This window comes from Drosophila albomicans, unplaced genomic scaffold (genome assembly GCF_009650485.2).
Source record: "Drosophila albomicans strain 15112-1751.03 unplaced genomic scaffold, ASM965048v2 utg000028l_pilon, whole genome shotgun sequence".
NCBI classification, from domain to species: Eukaryota; Metazoa; Arthropoda; class Insecta; order Diptera; family Drosophilidae; genus Drosophila; species Drosophila albomicans.
Window position 1 is genome coordinate 13,729 of NW_026263475.1, and position 20,491 is coordinate 34,219.

A 20,491-nucleotide genomic window follows, 5' to 3' on the forward strand; every position below is an offset into this window, starting at 1 on the left:
AGTATGAGCCAAGTTTGCTCCAGCTCTGGGCGTTAGGGTTCACGGAATCCGTGAATTGAAGCGCAAGGGTGCGCCGTCATTCGTACGCGTCAGAAGTGAAATCAAAAAAGTGGTGGCCAACGGAAGTTCAACGAGGTCGGTCTGGAGGTTGAGCGCAACCGTGGAGTGAGGTCGAGTCCGTGTCGACGTGACACAGCGATTCTACCGGAAGTCTTCATGGACGAGCTCTATGAGAACCCACTTCAAAGAGGAGTTTCCGCCGTGGCCTTCAGAAGATGTGCATTATGGCGTCGAGCCGTGGTCGGTCACTGACGGTGTCAGAATCAATCTTGAACGTAGAATGTGTGACGAAAAGGCGCAAGCGGTGCTTGATAAGACCGGACGGGTCTACATCAAGTGGTTTTCTTCGCTGTAGGTCGTCGTCGACATACGCGTCGTGTGTCATGCTGTGTGGGATTCGACCACAAGGTCACAAGCCGATGAAAAACGAAGTATGCCGCAATGCGGCAGACCGGCCATGTAGCGTTGAAATGTGTGCCGGTGGACTGCCGAAACTTGCCGTTTCAAGGCCTTCCTCGGGCATTACATGCTGTCGGAGACTGCCCATTATATGGTGCCCGGTCTTAGAAAGGTAGCAAGTGACATTAAAATGTTTAGCTTATCAAGCTACATTGTGGTCGAGCGAGCCGCTACCGTTGAGTTTGCAACTCGGGTGCAGAGCTCGCCACATGTTCCTTTGGTTGAGGACCAACGTCGACAAAAGACGGCATTACGGCATTCCAGCCGGGATGCGGGTGTTTGCTGATCGGCGTTTGAAGGCTGCCCATCTGTTTTGGACGACCCGGATGCCATCTGATATGCTATGAGTCGTCTATCACGACTTTGGCGTATGCGTGGTGTCACTGGAAGATTTGGCTCAATCTTCCTGAGCTTCCGTGTTACTGCCAATTACAACATGATTTGGACCGTACCTTGCGCTATCTGATGCCGTGCTATACTGGTGCTGGTAGCAATCCGTAGTCTGTGCGCTTGGATGCGATGCAGTTGTCCCTTGTGGGTTCAGCAAATCGCTCGAGCGTGCTCGTCGACTTGAACGCGAAGGGGTGAGCTGCTGACGAATGGATTTAGATCCCGAGCGGCGTGCTAAATGAGGTCAGTAGTTGTATACGTTCGATAATCACCGCGGACAGAGTGATTTCGACGTCACGATTGCCAACGAAAGCAGCGCTTATGTGGGCCGCATATGACTGAGAGTGGACGAGTGGGACTCAGTGCCACCAACACGATTTGTGTGTTGAAGGTGACGCGAGACCCCAGAGACACGTGTTAGACAGCTATTGCTCCTGTTCCGTCCTGGAACTTCTCCAATGCACGTTGGCAGTCATTCCGTGAGTGAGCTTGTATGCACTGCAGGAATTCCCGCAAGACTACACGAAGTATTCCAGTTGATGCAACCAGGTGTCTGCAAAACGCAGATGCACTGCGTGCACAGTGTATGCAGACCGTATTTGGACGCAGGCAGCGAGAGCCAGTTCGGAAAGTGGCTCTGTGGAATGCCAACCTCCTGCAGATACGAACGCGCCGTAGAGGTCAGAGAGACTGAGGCGGCGGCTCAGAATGCTCGTCGTTTCGTGGCAGATGATGAGAGGGCGGACTTGCTACGACATGCGGATCTCCGTGGGTCAGTACAAGAAGCATATTCTGTCGGCAAAGGAGGACACTGGCGTCGCTTCGTTGAAGATAATCGGGAGTGACCCTGGGGCATGTCTACAGGATTTGCGACGTCAACAAACGAAATTCCGAGCTGGCTGCCTTCGAAATGGCGCCGAACTTGCGGACTGTGCGAAAGTTCCTCCGTACTGCCCGTGCGGACGATGCAGCCGATTGCCATCCCGATGGTTACCGCCCACACTCGACGATACGAAGTGAGTGCTTGTGTCGCCAGGCTACGGAGCAGACGCTCGCCCTGGCATGACGGCATCACTGGAGTGATCTGTAAAGAGGTTTTGGCGTGCTATTCCCGCAGATCTACAGCGTTGTATCCCTTTGTTTAGCCGAAGGACATTTCCCTTCTGAGTGGAACGCCCGCGCGTTGTGCCACTTCTCAAGGGCCCGATAAGGACAGGAGCGATCCTGGCTCTTATCGTGGGTATATGTCTGCTACCAGTCTTTGGTAAGGTGCTCGAGTATTCATGGTCAGCCGAATGAAGGACTTGCTCCCGGAGGGTGCAGATGCAATTTGGCATTTCAACCTGACGCTGTGTGTGAGGATGCCTGGAGACACGTGAAGAGTTACTGTCGACGCAGCCCGCAAGATATGTACTCGGATCTTTCTGGATTTCAAAGAGCATTTTGACCACGTGAGTGGGATGCTGTGCACGCCGGCGCTGATCGACTCAGGCTGCGAGAAGCCAGCTTGTGGCGAAGCTTCTTCTCTGGCAGGAGTGCGTGCATCGTCAGCCAGATACGAGGAGCATCTGTGCTTGGTGACCAGAGGTTGCCCACAGGGTCCATCAGTGGTCCATTCATTGGAACCTCATGAGGGATGTGCTTCTTCGAGCGCTTGAGCCTTTGTGCAACTGAGCGCGTATGCAGACGACTTGCTACTTCTCCCGTGAGGGAACTTCCGAACGATCTGGAGTCGAAAGGAGCGGAGTACATGTCCTACGTGGGAGCTTGGGAACGAGGTAGGCGTGTCGTCTCCCCAGTTAAGACGGCTGTCTGTTGCTGAAAGGCAATTATCGGCTAATAGCATCGGGCGTTACGGTTTGCTGGAGCAAGCCTGCCCTACGTGACAAATACCGTAATCTGGGCATCACGGTCGGCGAGCGTTGAATTTCAACCCGCATATCGCGTCTTTACGTGATCGGCTGAGCGGAGTCGTTGTGTTTTGGCACGCGTACTACGGGGTCACTGGGGATCAGTTCCCTGCCAACAGGACCATTTACACTGGACTCTGGTGCCTTGTGCGCTATTGGTGCCTCAGTGTGTATTGCCACGGCGATGAGACTAGTAAGGCCAGGAGGCACCTATTGTCCTGCCAAAGGCGCATCCTTCTTGATACCTACGGGTGCCGTACGTGTCACTGTGGCACTGCAAGTTCTTGCTGGTGTTGCCCCGTTTGATCTGGCTGCCAAGAAAATTGCAATCAGTTTTCAACCAAAGCGCGATCACCCGCTGGAGGAGAGCGACTGGCTGTTTGGTAAGATCTGTCGGGTCTTGATCACAAGCGAAGATGGCGATGCTGGACGACCGTTGCTGCAGGATGGCAAGCGATGGGATAATGGTTGATGACCCGGACGGGTGACTCATCTTTTTATTCCCGATGCTGGGTTCGTCTTCAGCAGGCGAGACTTCGGTTTCAGCCTACGTGGCTGGATTCCTGCTGACACCAGGATCGCTGAATGCATTTTCTACATGGAGAGTCTAAGCGAAACGCTGCATGTCTATGCGTGCGGATAGCGAAGATGCGCTGCACGTTCTGTGTGTATATGCCCCATATCAGCGATTTAGCGTCACCTCGAGGTTTGGGATCGAAATACCTGTGGCTCTGGAGGTTTCTCTTGGAGCGGTGGCGACACAGGAGAGGATGCGCTATGCAACACATTTGCGATGCCGTGTTCACAAGGCGTCGGCAATGTGTTGTACCAGGAGCGACGATGGCGGCAGTCCGAGCTGAATGGCTAAAACTGCATCACCCGTGTGGTGGCGGTCTTAGAATTCTCCACAGCTTATCCTGCTTGTCGTATGAGTCGCGAACTAACGGATAATTTCTTTTTTGGCTGTCAGTCCCGAGCTGAATGGCTAAAACTTGCATCACCGTGTGGTTGGTGGGTCTTAGAATTCCGTCCACAGCTTATCCCTGCTTGTCGCTATAGGCGCCTTAAACGGGATAATTTTTTATTGGGCTGTCAGTCCCGAGCTGGAAGCTAAAAACTGGCCTCACCGTGTGGATGACGGGTTTTAGATTTCACCACAGTGGCCTCACTTATCGTACGAAGCGATTCGTCGAGTGCTCACAACGCTAACTGTCTTGGTTAATTCGATATACCCTTGTGGTACGAACCTGACCAGGAGGTCTTCTTGCACCACGGGAGCCAGGTGCCCGCGGACTTTTGTCCGTTCTGGGCACGGGTGGCCCCTTCGGAGCATCGTGGTGGCTGTGTATTATATCAAATGCGGAGGAGAGCGGACGTGCCGACGTGGAGTTGCGTAATTACAACCGGTTGCGTGAACCACAGATCGCAGAGGTCTTTAGGTGTGGCCTCGCTCCCCACACAGGAGGAGTGTCAGTCAAACCAACTGGCTCCTCACAATGTGTACCTGCGGTGGAAGTTCCTAAGGGTGCCGCGATCATGCTTAAATTATCCCTGTGCTCGGGCACCGTGTGATAAGTCACTTGTGACCGGTGCACACGTAAAACAGCGGATTTATATGTCCCTATCTACTATCTAGCGAAACCACAGCCAAGGGAACGGGCTTGGAATATTAGCGGGGAAGAAGACCACTTTTGAGCTTGACTCTAATCTGGCAGTGTAAGAGACATAAGAGGTGTAGAATAAGTGGGAGATATTAATTTCGGTTTAGTTATCGACAATGAAATACCACTACTCTTATTGTTTCCTTACTTACTTGATTAAATGGAACGTGTATCATTTCCTAGCCATTATACGGATATATTTATATATCTTATTTATGGTATTGGGTTTTGATGCAAGCTTCTTGATCAAAGTATCACGAGTTTGTTATATAATCGCAAACAAATTCATTAATGAGAGAGTGCATTTATGTGTTCTTAAATTAAAAATTTGTATAAACTCCAATTACTCAGGTATGATCCATTCAAGGACATTGCCAGGTAGGGAGTTTGACTGGGGCGGTACATCTCTCAATAATAACGGAGGTGTCCCAAGGCCAGCTCAGTGCGGGACAGAAACCACACATAGAGCAAAAGGGCAAATGCTGACTTTGATCTCGGTGTTCAGTACACACAGGGACAGCAAAAGCTCGGCCTATCGATCCTTTTGGTTTAAAGAGTTTTAACAAGAGGTGTCAGAAAAGTTACCATAGGGATAACTGGCTTGTGGCGGCCAAGCGTTCATAGCGACGTCGCTTTTTGATCCTTCGATGTCGGCTCTTCCTATCATTGTGAAGCAAAATTCACCAAGCGTTGGATTGTTCACCCATGCAAGGGAACGTGAGCTGGGTTTAGACCGTCGTGAGACAGGTTAGTTTTACCCTACTAATGACAAAACGTTGTTGCGACAGCATTCCTGCGTAGTACGAGAGGAACCGCAGGTACGGACCAATGGCACAATACTTGTTCGAGCGAACAGTGGTATGACGCTACGTCCGTTGGATTATGCCTGAACGCCTCTAAGGTCGTATCCGTGCTGGACTGCAATGATAAATAAGGGCAATTTTGCATTGTATGGCTTCTAAACCATTAAAAGTTTATTATTCATTTAATAGACGACGATGGATGTGATGCCAATGTTACATATAACATAGTAAATTGGCGAGGATCTTCGATCACCCTGGTGCCGCGCTAGTTATATATAAACATTATTTAATACAATGACAAAGCCTTGAATCAATTGTAAACGACTTTTATAACAGGCAAGGTGTTGTAAGTGGTTGAGCAGCTGCCATACTGCGATCCACTGAAGCTTATCCTTTGCTTGACGATTCGATAAAATATATATGTTTAAGGCATATATAAAAAAATATTATATATATATATTTATATATATAAATATGCAAATTGTATGCATAATTATTAATTATGTGTTATACAATTACGCATATAAGAAGAAAATTTATATAATATATAAATATATTATATATATATAAAATAAATATATATCTATGTACAAAAATACTGTGTGTATTTTAAATATGCAATTCTATGCGTTAGTTATATATATTTATTTGGTAGCAAAAGGAACGCCATATATTAGTGGCGAAAATTAATAATATGCATACTAAGTATATCTAATATAGTTTATTAATATAATGAGATAATTTTTGAGTTTAGCTTGAAAAAAAATTTTTTTTTTGTACTTGGTGGATTTTGGCCCTTTGGAATGCAGCCATACGATATGAGGTTCGTGTGAGTTCACTATGACGAAAATTTCAACATATGAAAATTGAACAAAAAAACTTTTATAATATCATTTTATATAGTTTATTAATATAATGAGATAATTTTTATAGTTTAGCTTGAAAATTTTTTTTTGTACTTGGTGAATTTTGGCCCTTTGGAAATGGCAACGCCATACGATATGAGGTTCGTGTGAGTTCACTATGACGAAAATGCAACATATAAAATTGAACAAAAAACTTTTATAATATCATTTTATATATTTATATATGCATTAATTTATTTAGTATGCGTTAAAAATATTTATTTTTTGTATTATGGTAGCAAAAGGAATGCGCCATTATATTAGTGTTGTGAAGAATATGACGAAAAATTTCAACTATGTGTACAAAATACTTTTATAATATTTTTTATATGCATTTTTTATATGCGTTTTTGAGTTAGAGCTTGATATATATATTTATTTGTACTTGTAGGCAAAAGGAATGCAGCCATACGATATGATATTCGTGTGCGAACTATGACGAAAAAATTTCAACATATGAAAATTGAACAAAAAACTTTTATAATATCATTTTATATAGTTTATTATAATGAGATAATAATTTGAGTTTAGCTTGAAAAAATTTTTTTTTTGTACTTGGTGAATTTTGGCCCTTTGGGAATGCAGCCATACGATATGAGGTTCGTGTGAGTTCACTATGACGAAAATTTCAACATATGAAAATGTGAACAAAAAACTTTTATAATATCATATTTAGTTTAGTTTATTAATATAATGAGATAATTTTTGAGTTTAGCTTGAAAACATTTTTTTTTTTGGCGTACTTGGTGATTTTGGCCCTTTGGAATGCAGCCATACGATATGAGGTTCGTGTGAGTTCACTATGACGAAAATTTTCAACATATGAAAATTGAACAAAAAAACTTTTATAATATCATTTTATATAGTTTATTAATATAATGAGATAATTTTTGAGTTTAGCTTGAAAAAACTTTTTTACTTGGTGAATTTTGGCCCTTTGGAATGCAGCCATACGATATGAGGTTCGTGTGAGTTCACTATGACGAAAAATTTCAACATATGAAAATTGAAAAAAAAACTTTTATATATCATTTTATATAGTTTTATTATATATATGAGATAATTTTTGAGTTTAGCTTGAAAAAAAAATTTTTTTTGTATTGGTGGATTTTGGCCCTTTGGAATGCAGCCATACGATATGAGGTTAGTGTGAGTTCACTTGACGAAAATTTTCAACATATGAAAATTGAACAAAAAACTTTTTTATAATATCATTTTATATAGTTTATTAATATATATGAGATAATTTTTGAGTTTAGCTTGAAAAAAATATTTTTTTTGTACTTGGTGATTTTGGCCCTTTGGAATGCAGCCATACGATATGAGGTTCGTGTGAGTTCACTATGACGAAAAATTTTCAACATTGAAAATGGAACAAAAAACTTTTATAATATCATTTTATATAGTTTATGATAATTTGTGTAGTTAAAATACTTGTGTATTTTAAAATATATTTATTTTTTTTGTTGCATGCAATTACATTTTGAACTTTGGATAGCCAGAATGCAGCCATACGATATGAGGTTCGTGTGAGTTCACTATGACGAAAAATTTCAACATATGAAAATTGAACAAAAACTTTTATAATATCATTTTTATATAGTTTATTATATAATGAGATAATTTTTGAGTTTAGCTTGAAAACATTTTTTTTTTGTACTTGGTGGATTTTGGCCCTTTGGAATGCAACCATACGATATGAGGTTCGTGTGAGTTCACTATGACGAAAATTTTTCAACATATGAAATGAACAAAAACTTTATATAATATCATTTTATATAGTTTATTAATATAATGAGATAATTTTTGAGTTTAGCTTGAAAAAAATGCCACTTGGTGATTTTGGGAGGTTGCAGCCATACGATATGAGGTTCGTGTGAGTTCACTATGACGAAAAAATTTCAACATATGAAAATTGAACAAAAAACTTTTATAATATCATTTTATATAGTTTATTAATATAATGAGATAATTTTTGAGTTTAGCTTGAAAAAAATTTTTTTTGTACTTGGTGAATTTTGGCCCTTTGGAATGCAGCCATACGATATGAGGTTCGTGTGAGTTCACTATGACGAAAAATTTCAACATATGAAAATTGAACAAAAAACTTTTTAATATCATTTTATATAGTTTATTAATATAATGAGATAATTTTGAGAGTTTAGCTTTGAAAAAAAATTTTTTTTTGTACTTGGTGAATTTTGGCCCTTTGGAATGCAGCCATACGATATGAGGTTCGTGTGAGTTCACTATGACGAAAAATTTCAACATATGAAAATTGAACAAAAAACTTTTAAATATATCATTTTATATAGTTTATTAATATAATGAGATAATTTTTGAGTTTAGCTTGAAAAAAAAATTTTTTTTTTTTATTAATACTTGGTGAATTTTGGCCCTTTGGAATGCAGCCATACGATATGAGGTTCGTGTGAGTTCACTATGACGAAAAATTTCAACATATGAAAATTGAACAAAAAACTTTTATAATATCATTTTATATAGTTTATTAATATAATGAGATAATTTTTGAGTTTAGCTTGAAAAAAAATTTTTTTTGTACTTGGTGAATTTTGGCCCTTTGGAATGCAGCCATACGATATGAGGTTCGTGTGAGTTCACTATGACGAAAAATTTCAACATATGAAAATTGAACAAAAAACTTTTATAATATCATTTTATATAGTTTATTAATATAATGAGATAATTTTTGAGTTTAGCTTGAAAAAAAATTTTTTTTTGTACTTGGTGGATTTTGGCCCTTTGGAATGCAGCCATACGATATGAGGTTCGTGTGAGTTCACTATGACGAAAAATTTCAACATATGAAAATTGAACAAAAAACTTTTATAATATCATTTTATATAGTTTATTAATATAATGAGATAATTTTTGAGTTTAGCTTGAAAAAAAAAATTTTTTTTGTACTTGGTGAATTTTGGCCCTTTGGAATGCAGCCATACGATATGAGGTTCGTGTGAGTTCACTATGACGAAAAATTTCAACATATGAAAATTGAACAAAAAACTTTTATAATATCATTTTATATAGTTTATTAATATAATGAGATAATTTTTGAGTTTAGCTTGAAAACATTTTTTTTTTGTACTTGGTTAATTTTGGCCCTTTGGAATGCAGCCATACGATATGAGGTTCGTGTGAGTTCACTATGACGAAAAATTTCAACATATGAAAATTGAACAAAAAACTTTTATATCATTTTATATAGTTTATTAATATAATGAGATAATTTTTGAGTTTAGCTTGATGAAAAAATTTTTTTTGTACTTGGTGGATTTTTGGCCCTTTTAATGCAGCCATACGATATGAGGTTCGTGTGAGTTCACTATGACGAAAAATTTCAACATATGAAAATTGAACAAAAAACTTTTAATTTTTATATAGTTTATTAATATAATGAGATAATTTTTGAGTTTAGCTTGAGCCATATTTTTATGTACTTGGTGAATTTTGGCCCTTTGGAATGCAGCCATACGATATGAGGTTCACACTATGACGAAAAATTTCAAACATATGAAAATTGAACAAAAAACTTTTATAATATCATTTTATATAGTTCTTAGTAATATGACAAAAATTATAGAACAAATGAGGTCAATGTTATATGACAAAAAATTTACAAGTGAAAATAATATATGATATGTAATGCCGGCATAAGTCATATATACAAATATATTGAAAAATATCATAATAATATGATTAAAAAAGTTAAAAATAATGAAGTTTTACTGTTGTATTATTAAATTAGTGCAACATAAAGATACATTAGGTGGTATTACCTTAGTAAAATGAGCTGGTTGTAGAAAACGTGTCACACAAAACCTATATAGGGGGTGGTGAGTCGGGCAGGCATGTCATATGAGAAAAAATTTCACAAGTGAAAATATATGACTATGTATATGGAGTGTAAATGCCGGCATAAGTCATATATAAATAATATATGAAAAATAATCATATAGAAGGCAATATGATTAAAAAGTTTAAAAAATAATGAAGTTTTACTGTTGCATTATTAAATTAGTGCAACATAAAGATACATTAGGATGGTATACCTAAGTAAAATGAGCTGGTTGTAGAAAACGTGTGTCACAAAACCTATATAGGGGTGGTGATGTCGAGCAGGCATGTCATATGAGAAAAATTTCACAAGTGAAATATATATGACTATGTATATGGAGTGAGTCTTGCCGGCATAAGTCATATATAAATAATATATATGAAAATAATCATATAGAAGGCAATATGATTAAAAAAGTTAAAAATAATGAAGTTTTACTGTTGCATTATTAAATTAGTGCAACATAAAGATACGAGGTGGTAATACCTATAGTAAAAAATTTCAGCTGTTGTAGAAAAATTGTCACAAAACCTATATAGGGTTGGTGAGGTCGGGCAGGCATGTCAATATATGAGAAAAATTTCACAAGTGAAAATATATATGACTATGGTATGGAGTGAGTCTTGCCGGCCATAAGTCATATATAAATAATATATGAAAATAATCATATAGAAGGCAATATGATTAATATGAAAAAATAATGAAGTTTTACTGTTGCATTATTAATTATTAGTGCAACAATAAAGATACATTAGGTGGTAATACCTTAGTAAAATGAGCTGCATTGTTAGAAAACGTGTCACAAAACCTATATACGATGGTGATGTTCGAGCAGGCATGTCATATGAGAAAAATTTCACAAGTGAAATATATATGACTATGTTATATGGAGTGAGGCATGCCGGCATAAGTCATATATAAATAATATATGAAAATAATCATATAGAAGGCAATATGATTTAAAAAAGTTAAAAATAATGAAGTTTTACTTGTTGCATTATTAAATTGGTGCAACATAAAGATACGTATTAGGTTCGTGTGAGTACTATGACGAATAATTTCATGTAGAAAACGTGTCACAAAAAACTATATATTATCATTTTATATAGTTATTGTTTTATGATAATTTTTAGTTTAGCTTTAAAATATATTTTGACAATAATACTTGGTGAATTGAGCCTTGTCGAATGCAGCCATATATAATGAGGTTATGAGTTCACTATAATCATAAAAATTTCAACATATGTGTTTTTTGAAGTCTTCTCTACAAAATTTTTTGTTGTCCAAGATAAGTTGATGAGATAATTTTGAGTTTAGCTGAAAAAAGCCTGTTGATGTATTCGTGCTCACTTTTTCGAATTTTCATCTTTTGGACCCAGGAACCCGAGTACCTGTGGATCGTGTGAGTTGTATGACACATGGTTCAACATATGAAAATTGAACGAGACCATTATCAGAGCCTTGTTTGCAGCCTTATGGATGCTCTGCAGTTTTTGATTTGCTTGAAGTGCCCCACAGCGTGATGCCATAAGTACTGGCTTATTGATGGTTTTTGTAATGCAGCAGTTTAAGTTTCGTGCTTTTAACTTCGAGCGTCTTCAATGAGCCATATGGAATTGCTTCAACCTCTCTTCAGCCTGCTTTTCTTCCTTAGGATGTGTGTGCGCCATGTTTAAATTTTTGTCGAGCGTGATGCCCAATTTATTGGGGCGTGGATTTTCGGGAATATATTCCCCATTGAGACTGATAGGCGGGCATTGCCGTTGCGGAATGCAAATGTGGTTTGCGTGGACTTGATCTCAGGTTTACCGAGATGTTTCCACCTCCGCAGCCAGGCTCGATGGTATTTAGCTGATTTTGAATATAATGAGATATCCTTTGGCGTTTCCTGCTGTGAAAGGAAGGCGTGTCATTGGCGTATGTTGGCACTTTGGAATAGCCATCGATTGAAAAATGTGTGAGTTCACTATGACGAAAAATTTCAATATATGAAAATAGGACAAAAAACTTTTATAATACACATTTTATATACCTTTATGGTAGAGCGCATCTCCGCATCTGACATAAAGCTTTGTTGTCGAGGTTAAGATTTTGGAGAATGCTAATGGGGTTGAGGCAGGTTTCTCTTAAGGTTTAACCAGTAGCCCTGTTGCAGACTCTGTCGAAGCTTGCTTCACGTGAATTGATTACGGCCGCTTTAGTAGTTCTTTTCCTCGATATGCGTCCAGTAATCACTTTGACTAAACCAGGTGGCATTTTTCCGGGTGGAAGTGAGAACGCCGAAGCCAAATGGTGATCCGGAATCAACCCAGCTTTTCCAGCACTGGCAATACTTTTAGCGCAAAAATACTCTTTCGAGTATTTTGGAGTTCACTATGACAGCAAACTTATCGGACGATAAGAGCCAAGATTGAGGGTTCAGGTTTATAGGTTTGGGTATAAGAATATACCTCTGCTCGTAAGATGGTTGAGTTTCCTAGCTGAAAAAATTTGCTGTTTATGTTGGCGAGGATTTGGCCGCAGGGAGGGGGAAGCCATAACATATGAGTTGCTTCAATGTCAGCGCACGGCGATTTAAAAAATTTCAAGTCCCTGAATCTCAATTTGACAAAATCCACCGAACATAAAGCTTCTTGGTTGTTATATAGTGTTTTAATATAATAGATAAATTTTTGAGTTGCGTAGCTGAAAAATCAGTCGGGTACTTGGTTATTTGGCCCTTGAAGCAGCTACGCTGAGGTTGTGTGAGTTCACAACGAAAATTTCAGCTCGTGAACAAAAATGTGCATAATACAAATTCGCCATAATGAGAATTGAACAATAAGTCTTATATTTTAATATATATATGAATAATAATGATATATTTTTGAGCTTAGCTTGAAAAAAAATTTTTTTTGTACTTGGTGAATTTTGGCCGCTTTGGAATTGCAGCCATACGATATGAGGGTTCGTGTGAGTTAACTATGAGCTGGTTTTCAACTATGAAAATTGAACAAAAAACTTTTATATATATCATTTTATATAGTTTATTAATATAATGAGATAATTTTTGGAGTTTAAGGGTAAAAACCCTTTTTTTGTCTTGGTGAATTTTGGCCTTTGGAATGCAGCATACGATATGAGGTTCGTGTGAGTTCAATATGACGAAAATTTCAACATATGAAAATTAACAACTTTTATTGCATCATTAAATATAGTTTATATAATGAGATATTTTTGAGTTTATCTTGAAAGATTTTTTTTTGTCTGGTTGGTGAGAATTATGAGGTTGTGTGATTCCTGAGAAAAATTTCACATAGATGTGGACAGCTCATATCAGTGATATGGAGGTTCAGTCGAGAGTGAGTGTCATATGACAAAAAGGTCAACATATGAAAATTGGCACAATCATGATAATATCATGTATATAGTTTATGTATAATGCGATAATGTTGAGTAGAAAATAATGTTGTGGAGTACATACGAATTTGGGCCTTTGGAATGCAGCCATACGATATGAGGTTCGTGTGAGTTCACTATGACGAAAATTGACTTCGCATGAAAACCATCAAAAAACTTTTTATAATATATTTTATATAGTTTATTAGATATAATGAGATAATTTTTGAGTTTAGCTGAAAAAAAATTTTTTTTTGTACTTGGTGTGATCTTGGCCCTTTGGATGCGGCAGGACATGTAATATGAGGTAGTGGTGTGAGTTCACTATGACACCTTGTACCCAGTGTCATTCAAGGTATATTCGTTGTTACTTGATGAATAATAATTTGCGCTCGCCATGAGCTCTGCGCTTATATCATTTTATATAGTTTATTAAATACATATACCCGAATTTTTTGAGTTTAGCTTGAAAAAAAATTGTATGATTGGTGGATTTTGGCCCTTTGGAATGCGAGCCATACGATATGAGGTGTATGAGTTCACTGGACAAAAATTTCTCAACATGGCCGAAATCAACAAAAACTTTTATAATCATTTTATAATCCGTTTATTAATATAATGAGATAATTTTTGAGTTTAAGCTTGAAAAAAAATTTTTTTTGTACTTGGTGAATTTTGGCCCTTCTGGAATGCAGCCATAATTGATATGAGGTTCGTGTGAGTTCACTATAGACGAAAAATTTCAACATATGAAATTGAAGACTAAAACTTTGGGTAGATCATTTTATATAGTATATTATCTTAGTATAATGAGATAACGTGAGATGGCCTGCCTTGAAAAAAAAACACTTTCGCTCTCTTGTAAATGTGTCACAGCCTTATGAGGCCGCATGTCGGCCCTTGCAGTTAATGAAAGCCGTTCACAATGTACGTGAAAAAAAACTTTTGCATCATTTATATGGAGTTCATTATATAATGAGATATATTTGAGTTCGAGCTTGAAATATGAAAATTGGTGAATTTTGGCATTTGTGCAGCCATACGATATGAGGTTCGTGTGAGTTCACTATGACGAAATAATTTCAACATATGAAAATTGAACAAAAACTTTTATAATATCATTTTATATGTTTATTATATATGAGATAATTTTGAGTTTAGCTTGAAACATTATTTTTTTTGTACTACTTGGTGGATTTTGGCCTTTGGGAATGCAAGCCATACGATATGAGGTTCGTGTGAGTTACTATGACGAAAAATTTTCAAAGATATGAAAATTGATCATCGCAAAAAAACTTTTATAATATCATTTTATATAGTTTTTTTTTATATTAATATAATGAGATAGTTCAATATGAGTTTAGCTTGAAAATTTTGAAAGTTGTAGGCCATAATGGTTCGTGTGAGTCTTATGAGAATTTTGGACTTGAACAATGACAAGATACGATATATAGGTCATTTATATAGTTACTTGTGACCTCTACATGAGACCTAAACGCGCCAGAAATGGCTTTGAATAGTCTTGATGCGGAGATCGGGAATGTCAGATTGAAAAAATTGATTCCAAGTGGTTTTTCCATATGATATGCTCGGATGTTCTGTGAGTTCCATAATGGAAAAATTTTATATGAAATAATATATATATTTAATTTATATTATTAATATAATGAGATATGATTTAGCTTGAAAAAAGTTATAAAAGTTTGGCCTGTTGGAAGTGCAGCTTCGAATGTTCGTGTGAGTTACCTTAGAATGAACTTGAACAAAAAACTTTTATAGGCATTCTATATAGCTTTATAATGAGATAATTGTAGATGTTTCCTGTCACTATTTTTATTTTGTATGGTTTTAATTGCCCTTCTGGAATGGTCCATGTCTATGAGCATGGATGTCATATGACGAAAATTTCACAAGCTGAAATATATCGCTTGCGTGACTTTGTATATGGAGTGAGTCTTGCCGGCATAGAGCTAACAGCTGACATATATAAATAATATACTAAAATCCTGTTTATATCATGGTCATAGTGATCTAAATAGTTGAAAATAATGAAGTTTTACTGTTGTATATTAATTAGTTTGGCTGCGAAAAAGATACGTTAGATGTTAGCCTTAAATAAAATTAAGAGCATTGTAGGCAAGTTCGTTCACAAAGCTTTCTCGATAGCCTGCATACTGGTGCCAGTGTGTGCTCATCACGTATATATGTATTGATGCATATATTTCAGTTTGCATTTAAAGTAAAAATTATGTTATTATTAATTACTTATAGGTCTCATCCGTCTATAAAAATTGATACTAATATATGGTTATTATAATTATTACTATATTATATTAAGCATATAATGTATTAAATGTCTTTTTCAAAGAAGACGGAGTTTCGTATTATTAGTCTCATCCGAAGAATTAATTACTATTTGTGAATAATTATTAAATTATATAAGCATATAATGTATTAAATGTCTTTTTCAAAAGAAAGAGACGGTGTTTTTAGCTAAAGAATTAATATTTTGTGATCTTGAAAAATCCTCTAGGACACTATTGTGGAGAGGTTAGATACTAATTATCAATTTGTACATCAAAATGCAGAATTAGATAATTATCAATTTGTCATCAATTGAATTTTTTTTCAATTAATTGAAATTTATTATAAATATGCATGTGTGATATAATATATTTAGTAAGTTGAAATAAAAATGATATTTTTTGAACGATTATATGCATATATATTTTATATATAAGTATATATATATTTTATATAAACAATTGTGAATTATAACTAGCGAACGTGAATGCTATCTAATTATGGCCACATTCGTATAGTACATGTCAAGTATAACATATATATATATACAATTATTGAATATTATCGTTTGTTATTCAAAAATATTTGTGAGTTGTCATGTATTTTACATATTTGAAGATTTTATGTAATTATATTTTTAAATATATTTACATAATGAAATGAACATTATTCTGGTTGATCCTGCCAGTAGTTATATGCTTGTCTCAAAGATTAAGCCATGCATGTCTAAGTACACACGAATTAATAGTGAAACCGCAAAAAGGCTCATTATATCAGTTATGGTTCCTTAGATCGTTAACAGTTACTTGGATAACTGTGGTAATTCTAGAGCTAATACATGCAATTAAAACACGGACCTTCTGGAACGTGTGCTTTTATTAGGCTAAAACCAAGCGATCGCAAGATCGTTACACTGGTTGACTCTAGATAACATGCAGATCGTATGGTCTCGTACCGACGACAGATCTTTCAAATGTCTGCCCTATCAACTTTTGATGGTAGTATCTAGGACTACCATGGTTGCAACGGTAACGGGGAATCAGGGTTCGATTCCGGAGAGGGAGCCTGAGAAACGGCTACCACATCTAAGGAAGGCAGCAGGCGCGTAAATTACCCACTCCCAGCTCGGGGAGGTAGTGACGAAAAATAACAATACAGGACTCATATCCGAGGCCCTGTAATTGGAATGAGTACACTTTAAATCCTTTAACAAGGACCTATTGGAGGGCAAGTCTGGTGCCAGCAGCCGCGGTAATTCCAGCTCCAATAGCGTATATTAAAGTTGTTGCGGTTAAAACGTTCGTAGTTGAACTTGTGCTTCATACGGGTAGTGCAACTTACAATTGTAGTTAGTACTATACCTTTATGTATGTAAGCGTATTACCGGTGGAGTTCTTATATATAATTAGGTACTTGTACTTTTTTATATGTTCCTCCCTATTTAAAAACCTGCATTAGTGCTCTTCATCGAGTGTTATTGTGGGCCGGTACAATTACTTTGAACAAATTAGAGTGCTTAAAGCAGGCTTCAAATGCCTGAATATTCTGTGCATGGGATAATGAAATAAGACCTCTGTTCTGCTTTCATTGGTTTCAGATCAAGAGTAATGATTAATAGAAGCAGTTTGGGGGCATTAGTATTACGACGCGAGAGGTGAAATTCTTGGACCGTCGTAAGACTAACTTAAGCGAAAGCATTTGCCAAAGATGTTTTTCATTAATCAGAACGAAAGTTAGAGGTTTCGAAGGCGATCAGATACCGCCCTAGTTCTAACCATAAACGATGCCAGCTAGCAATTGGGTGTAGCTACTTTTATGGCTCTCTCAGTCGCTTCCCGGGAAACCAAGCTTTTGGGCTCCGGGGAAGTATGGTTGCAAAGCTGAAACTTAAAGGAATTGACGGAAGGGGCACCACCAGGAGTGGAGCCTGCGGCTTAATTTGACTCAACACGGAAAAACTTACCAGGTCCGAACATAAGTGTGTAAGACAGATTGATAGCTCTTTCTCGAATCTATGGGGTGGTGGTGCATGGCCGTTCTTAGTTCGTGGAGTGATTTGTCTGGTTAATTCCGATAACGAACGAGACTCAAATATATTAAATAGATATCTTCAGGATTATGGTGTTGAAGCTTATATAGCCTTCATTCATGGTGGCAGTAAAATGTTTATTGTGTTTGAATGTGTTTATATAAGTGGAGCCGTACCTGTTGGTTTGTCCCATTATAAGGACACTAGCTTCTTAAATGGACAAATTGCGTCTAGCAATAATGAGATTGAGCAATAACAGGTCTGTGATGCCCTTAGATGTCCTGGGCTGCACGCGCGCGCTACAATGAAAGTATCAACGTGTATTTCCTAGACCGAGAGGTCCGGGTAAACCGCTGAACCACTTTCATGCTTGGGATTGTGAACTGAAACTGTTCACATGAACTTGGAATTCCCAGTAAGTGTGAGTCATTAACTCGCATTGATTACGTCCCTGCCCTTTGTGCACACCGCCCGTCGCTACTACCGATTGAATTATTTAGTGAGGTCTCCGGACGTGATCACTGTGACGCCTTGTGTGTTGCGGTTGTTTCGCAAAAGTTGACCGAACTTGATTATTTAGAGGAAGTAAAAGTCGTAACAAGGTTTCCGTAGGTGAACCTGCGGAAGGATCATTATTGTTTTAATGCATCTAACCGTTAATAAATTAAATTTGTTTTTCTCTTTTAGGGAATTGCAATATTTAATAAATTATGTAACTAATAAATATAAATATTTTATTCAATCATATGAGATACAATTATGCAACATATAATAATTTAAATTTAGCTAAAAACCGTTTGTCATGTATTATTATTATTATATACTGTATTAAGAGTGTTTTATGTGTTTTGGATAAAATAAAAAAACTGCGTGTATATGTACCATAATATACATGCGTTGCAAAATGTATTGTGCATATTTCCAGTGCGCATACATTGGTTCGCAACACCTAAAGAAAAACAATGTTGTACCTGTTTGCAGGTTAACGCTTTACATATGTTGATCATAATAAATAAATTTAGCTAAAATATACTTGTCATATATCTTATTATTATTGATTATGTAAACTAAGACATTTCGCAACATTTATTTAGGTATAAAAAAAAAATTTTATTGAAGGAATTGATATATGCCAGTAAAATGGTGTATTTTTTAATTTCTTTCAATAAAAATATTCTTGACGTAATGAAATAAAAAAAAAAATTGTATCACTCTAAGCGGTGGATCACTCGGCTCATGGGTCGATGAAGAACGCAGCAAACTGTGCGTCATCGTGTGAACTGCAGGACACATGAACATCGACATTTTGAACGCATATCGCAGTCCATGCTGTTATGTACTTTAATTAATTTTTTAGTGCTGCTTGGACTACATATGGTTGAGGGTTGTAAGACTATGCTAAATAAGTTGTTTAAAATTTTTTCGGAATTTTTAAGCACATTGTATATTATTGGATATATATAGTGTGAATCTAAAAAGTTCTCGCTTAAGATATTCATAATATGAATTAATAAATGAAAATACTAAAACTCTGTTGCATGAGAAAATTTGAAGAATTATATGTTCTTTATTCATTTCAAATAATATTGAGGAATGTCTAGCATAAAAATATATTATTTTATAAACTAGAATTGCCTCTTATTAACGAATATGGTATAAAGAATAATTTTGTGAATATTATGGACCTTCAAGAAAAAAAATAGTATATTTTCAAAATAGGCAGAGAATTGTCTATAAGTGTAATTAAACAACCTCAACTCATATGGGACTACCCCCTGAATTTAAGCATATTAATTAGGGGAGGAAAAGAAACTAACAAGGATTTTCTTAGTAGCGGCGAGCGAAAGAAATCAGTTCAGCACTAAGTCACTTTGTCTATATGGCAAATGTGAGATGCAGTGTATGGAACGTCAATATTCTAGTATGAGAAATTAACGATTTAGTCCTTCTTAAATGAGGGCCATTTTACCCATAGAGAGGTGCCAGGCCCGTATAACGTTAATGATTATTTAGATGATGTTTCCAAAGAGTCGTGTTGCTTGATAGTGCAGCACTAAGTGGGTGTAAACTCCATCTAAAACTAAATATAACCCATGAGACCGATAGTAAACAAGTACCGTGAGGGAAAGTTGAAAAGAACTCTGAATAGAGAGTTAAATAGTACGTGTGAAACTGCTTAGAGGTTAAGCCCGATGAACCTGAATATCCGTTATGGAAAATTCATCATTAGAATTGTAATATTTAATCAATATATATATAACGATAGTGTGCATTTTTTCCATATAAAGGACATTGTAATCTATTAGCATGTATGGAATTTATCAAACAATTTTGATAAGAGTTTATTTAAATTAGAGTGCTTGCATTTTAAACATAAAATAAGATTTCAAAAATTTGATAAAGTGCTGATAGATTATATGAGTACAGTGCGTTAATTTTTCGTGCGTTAATTTTTCGGAATTATATAATGGCATTGATTATCATTGATTTATTATGTTTATTATTATAAGCACTTGTATGATTAACAATGGCGAAAGATTCAGGGATACCTTCGGGTACCCGTCTTGAAACACGGACCAAGGAGTCTAACATATGTGCAAGTTATTGGATATAAACCTAATAGCGTAATTAACTTGACTATTATTGGGATTAGTTTTTTAACATATTTTATAGTTTGATTAACGCAATCCACGGGGACGTTCTATATAGTATATGTATAATAATATTTATATT

At 36.5% G+C, this 20,491-nt stretch overlaps 2 non-coding genes across 2 annotated transcripts; both read left to right on the forward strand.

Moving 5' to 3' along the window:
• The first annotated feature begins 16,397 nt into the window (after positions 1–16,397).
• LOC117573261 (small subunit ribosomal RNA) lies at positions 16,398–18,393 on the forward strand. The gene has a single exon (XR_004572696.1). It is a non-coding gene; the product is annotated as a small subunit ribosomal RNA (ribosomal RNA).
• Positions 18,394–18,967: 574 nt separating this feature from the next.
• LOC117573259 (5.8S ribosomal RNA) lies at positions 18,968–19,146 on the forward strand. The gene has a single exon (XR_004572695.1). It is a non-coding gene; the product is annotated as a 5.8S ribosomal RNA (ribosomal RNA).
• The last annotated feature ends 1,345 nt before the right edge of the window (positions 19,147–20,491 follow it).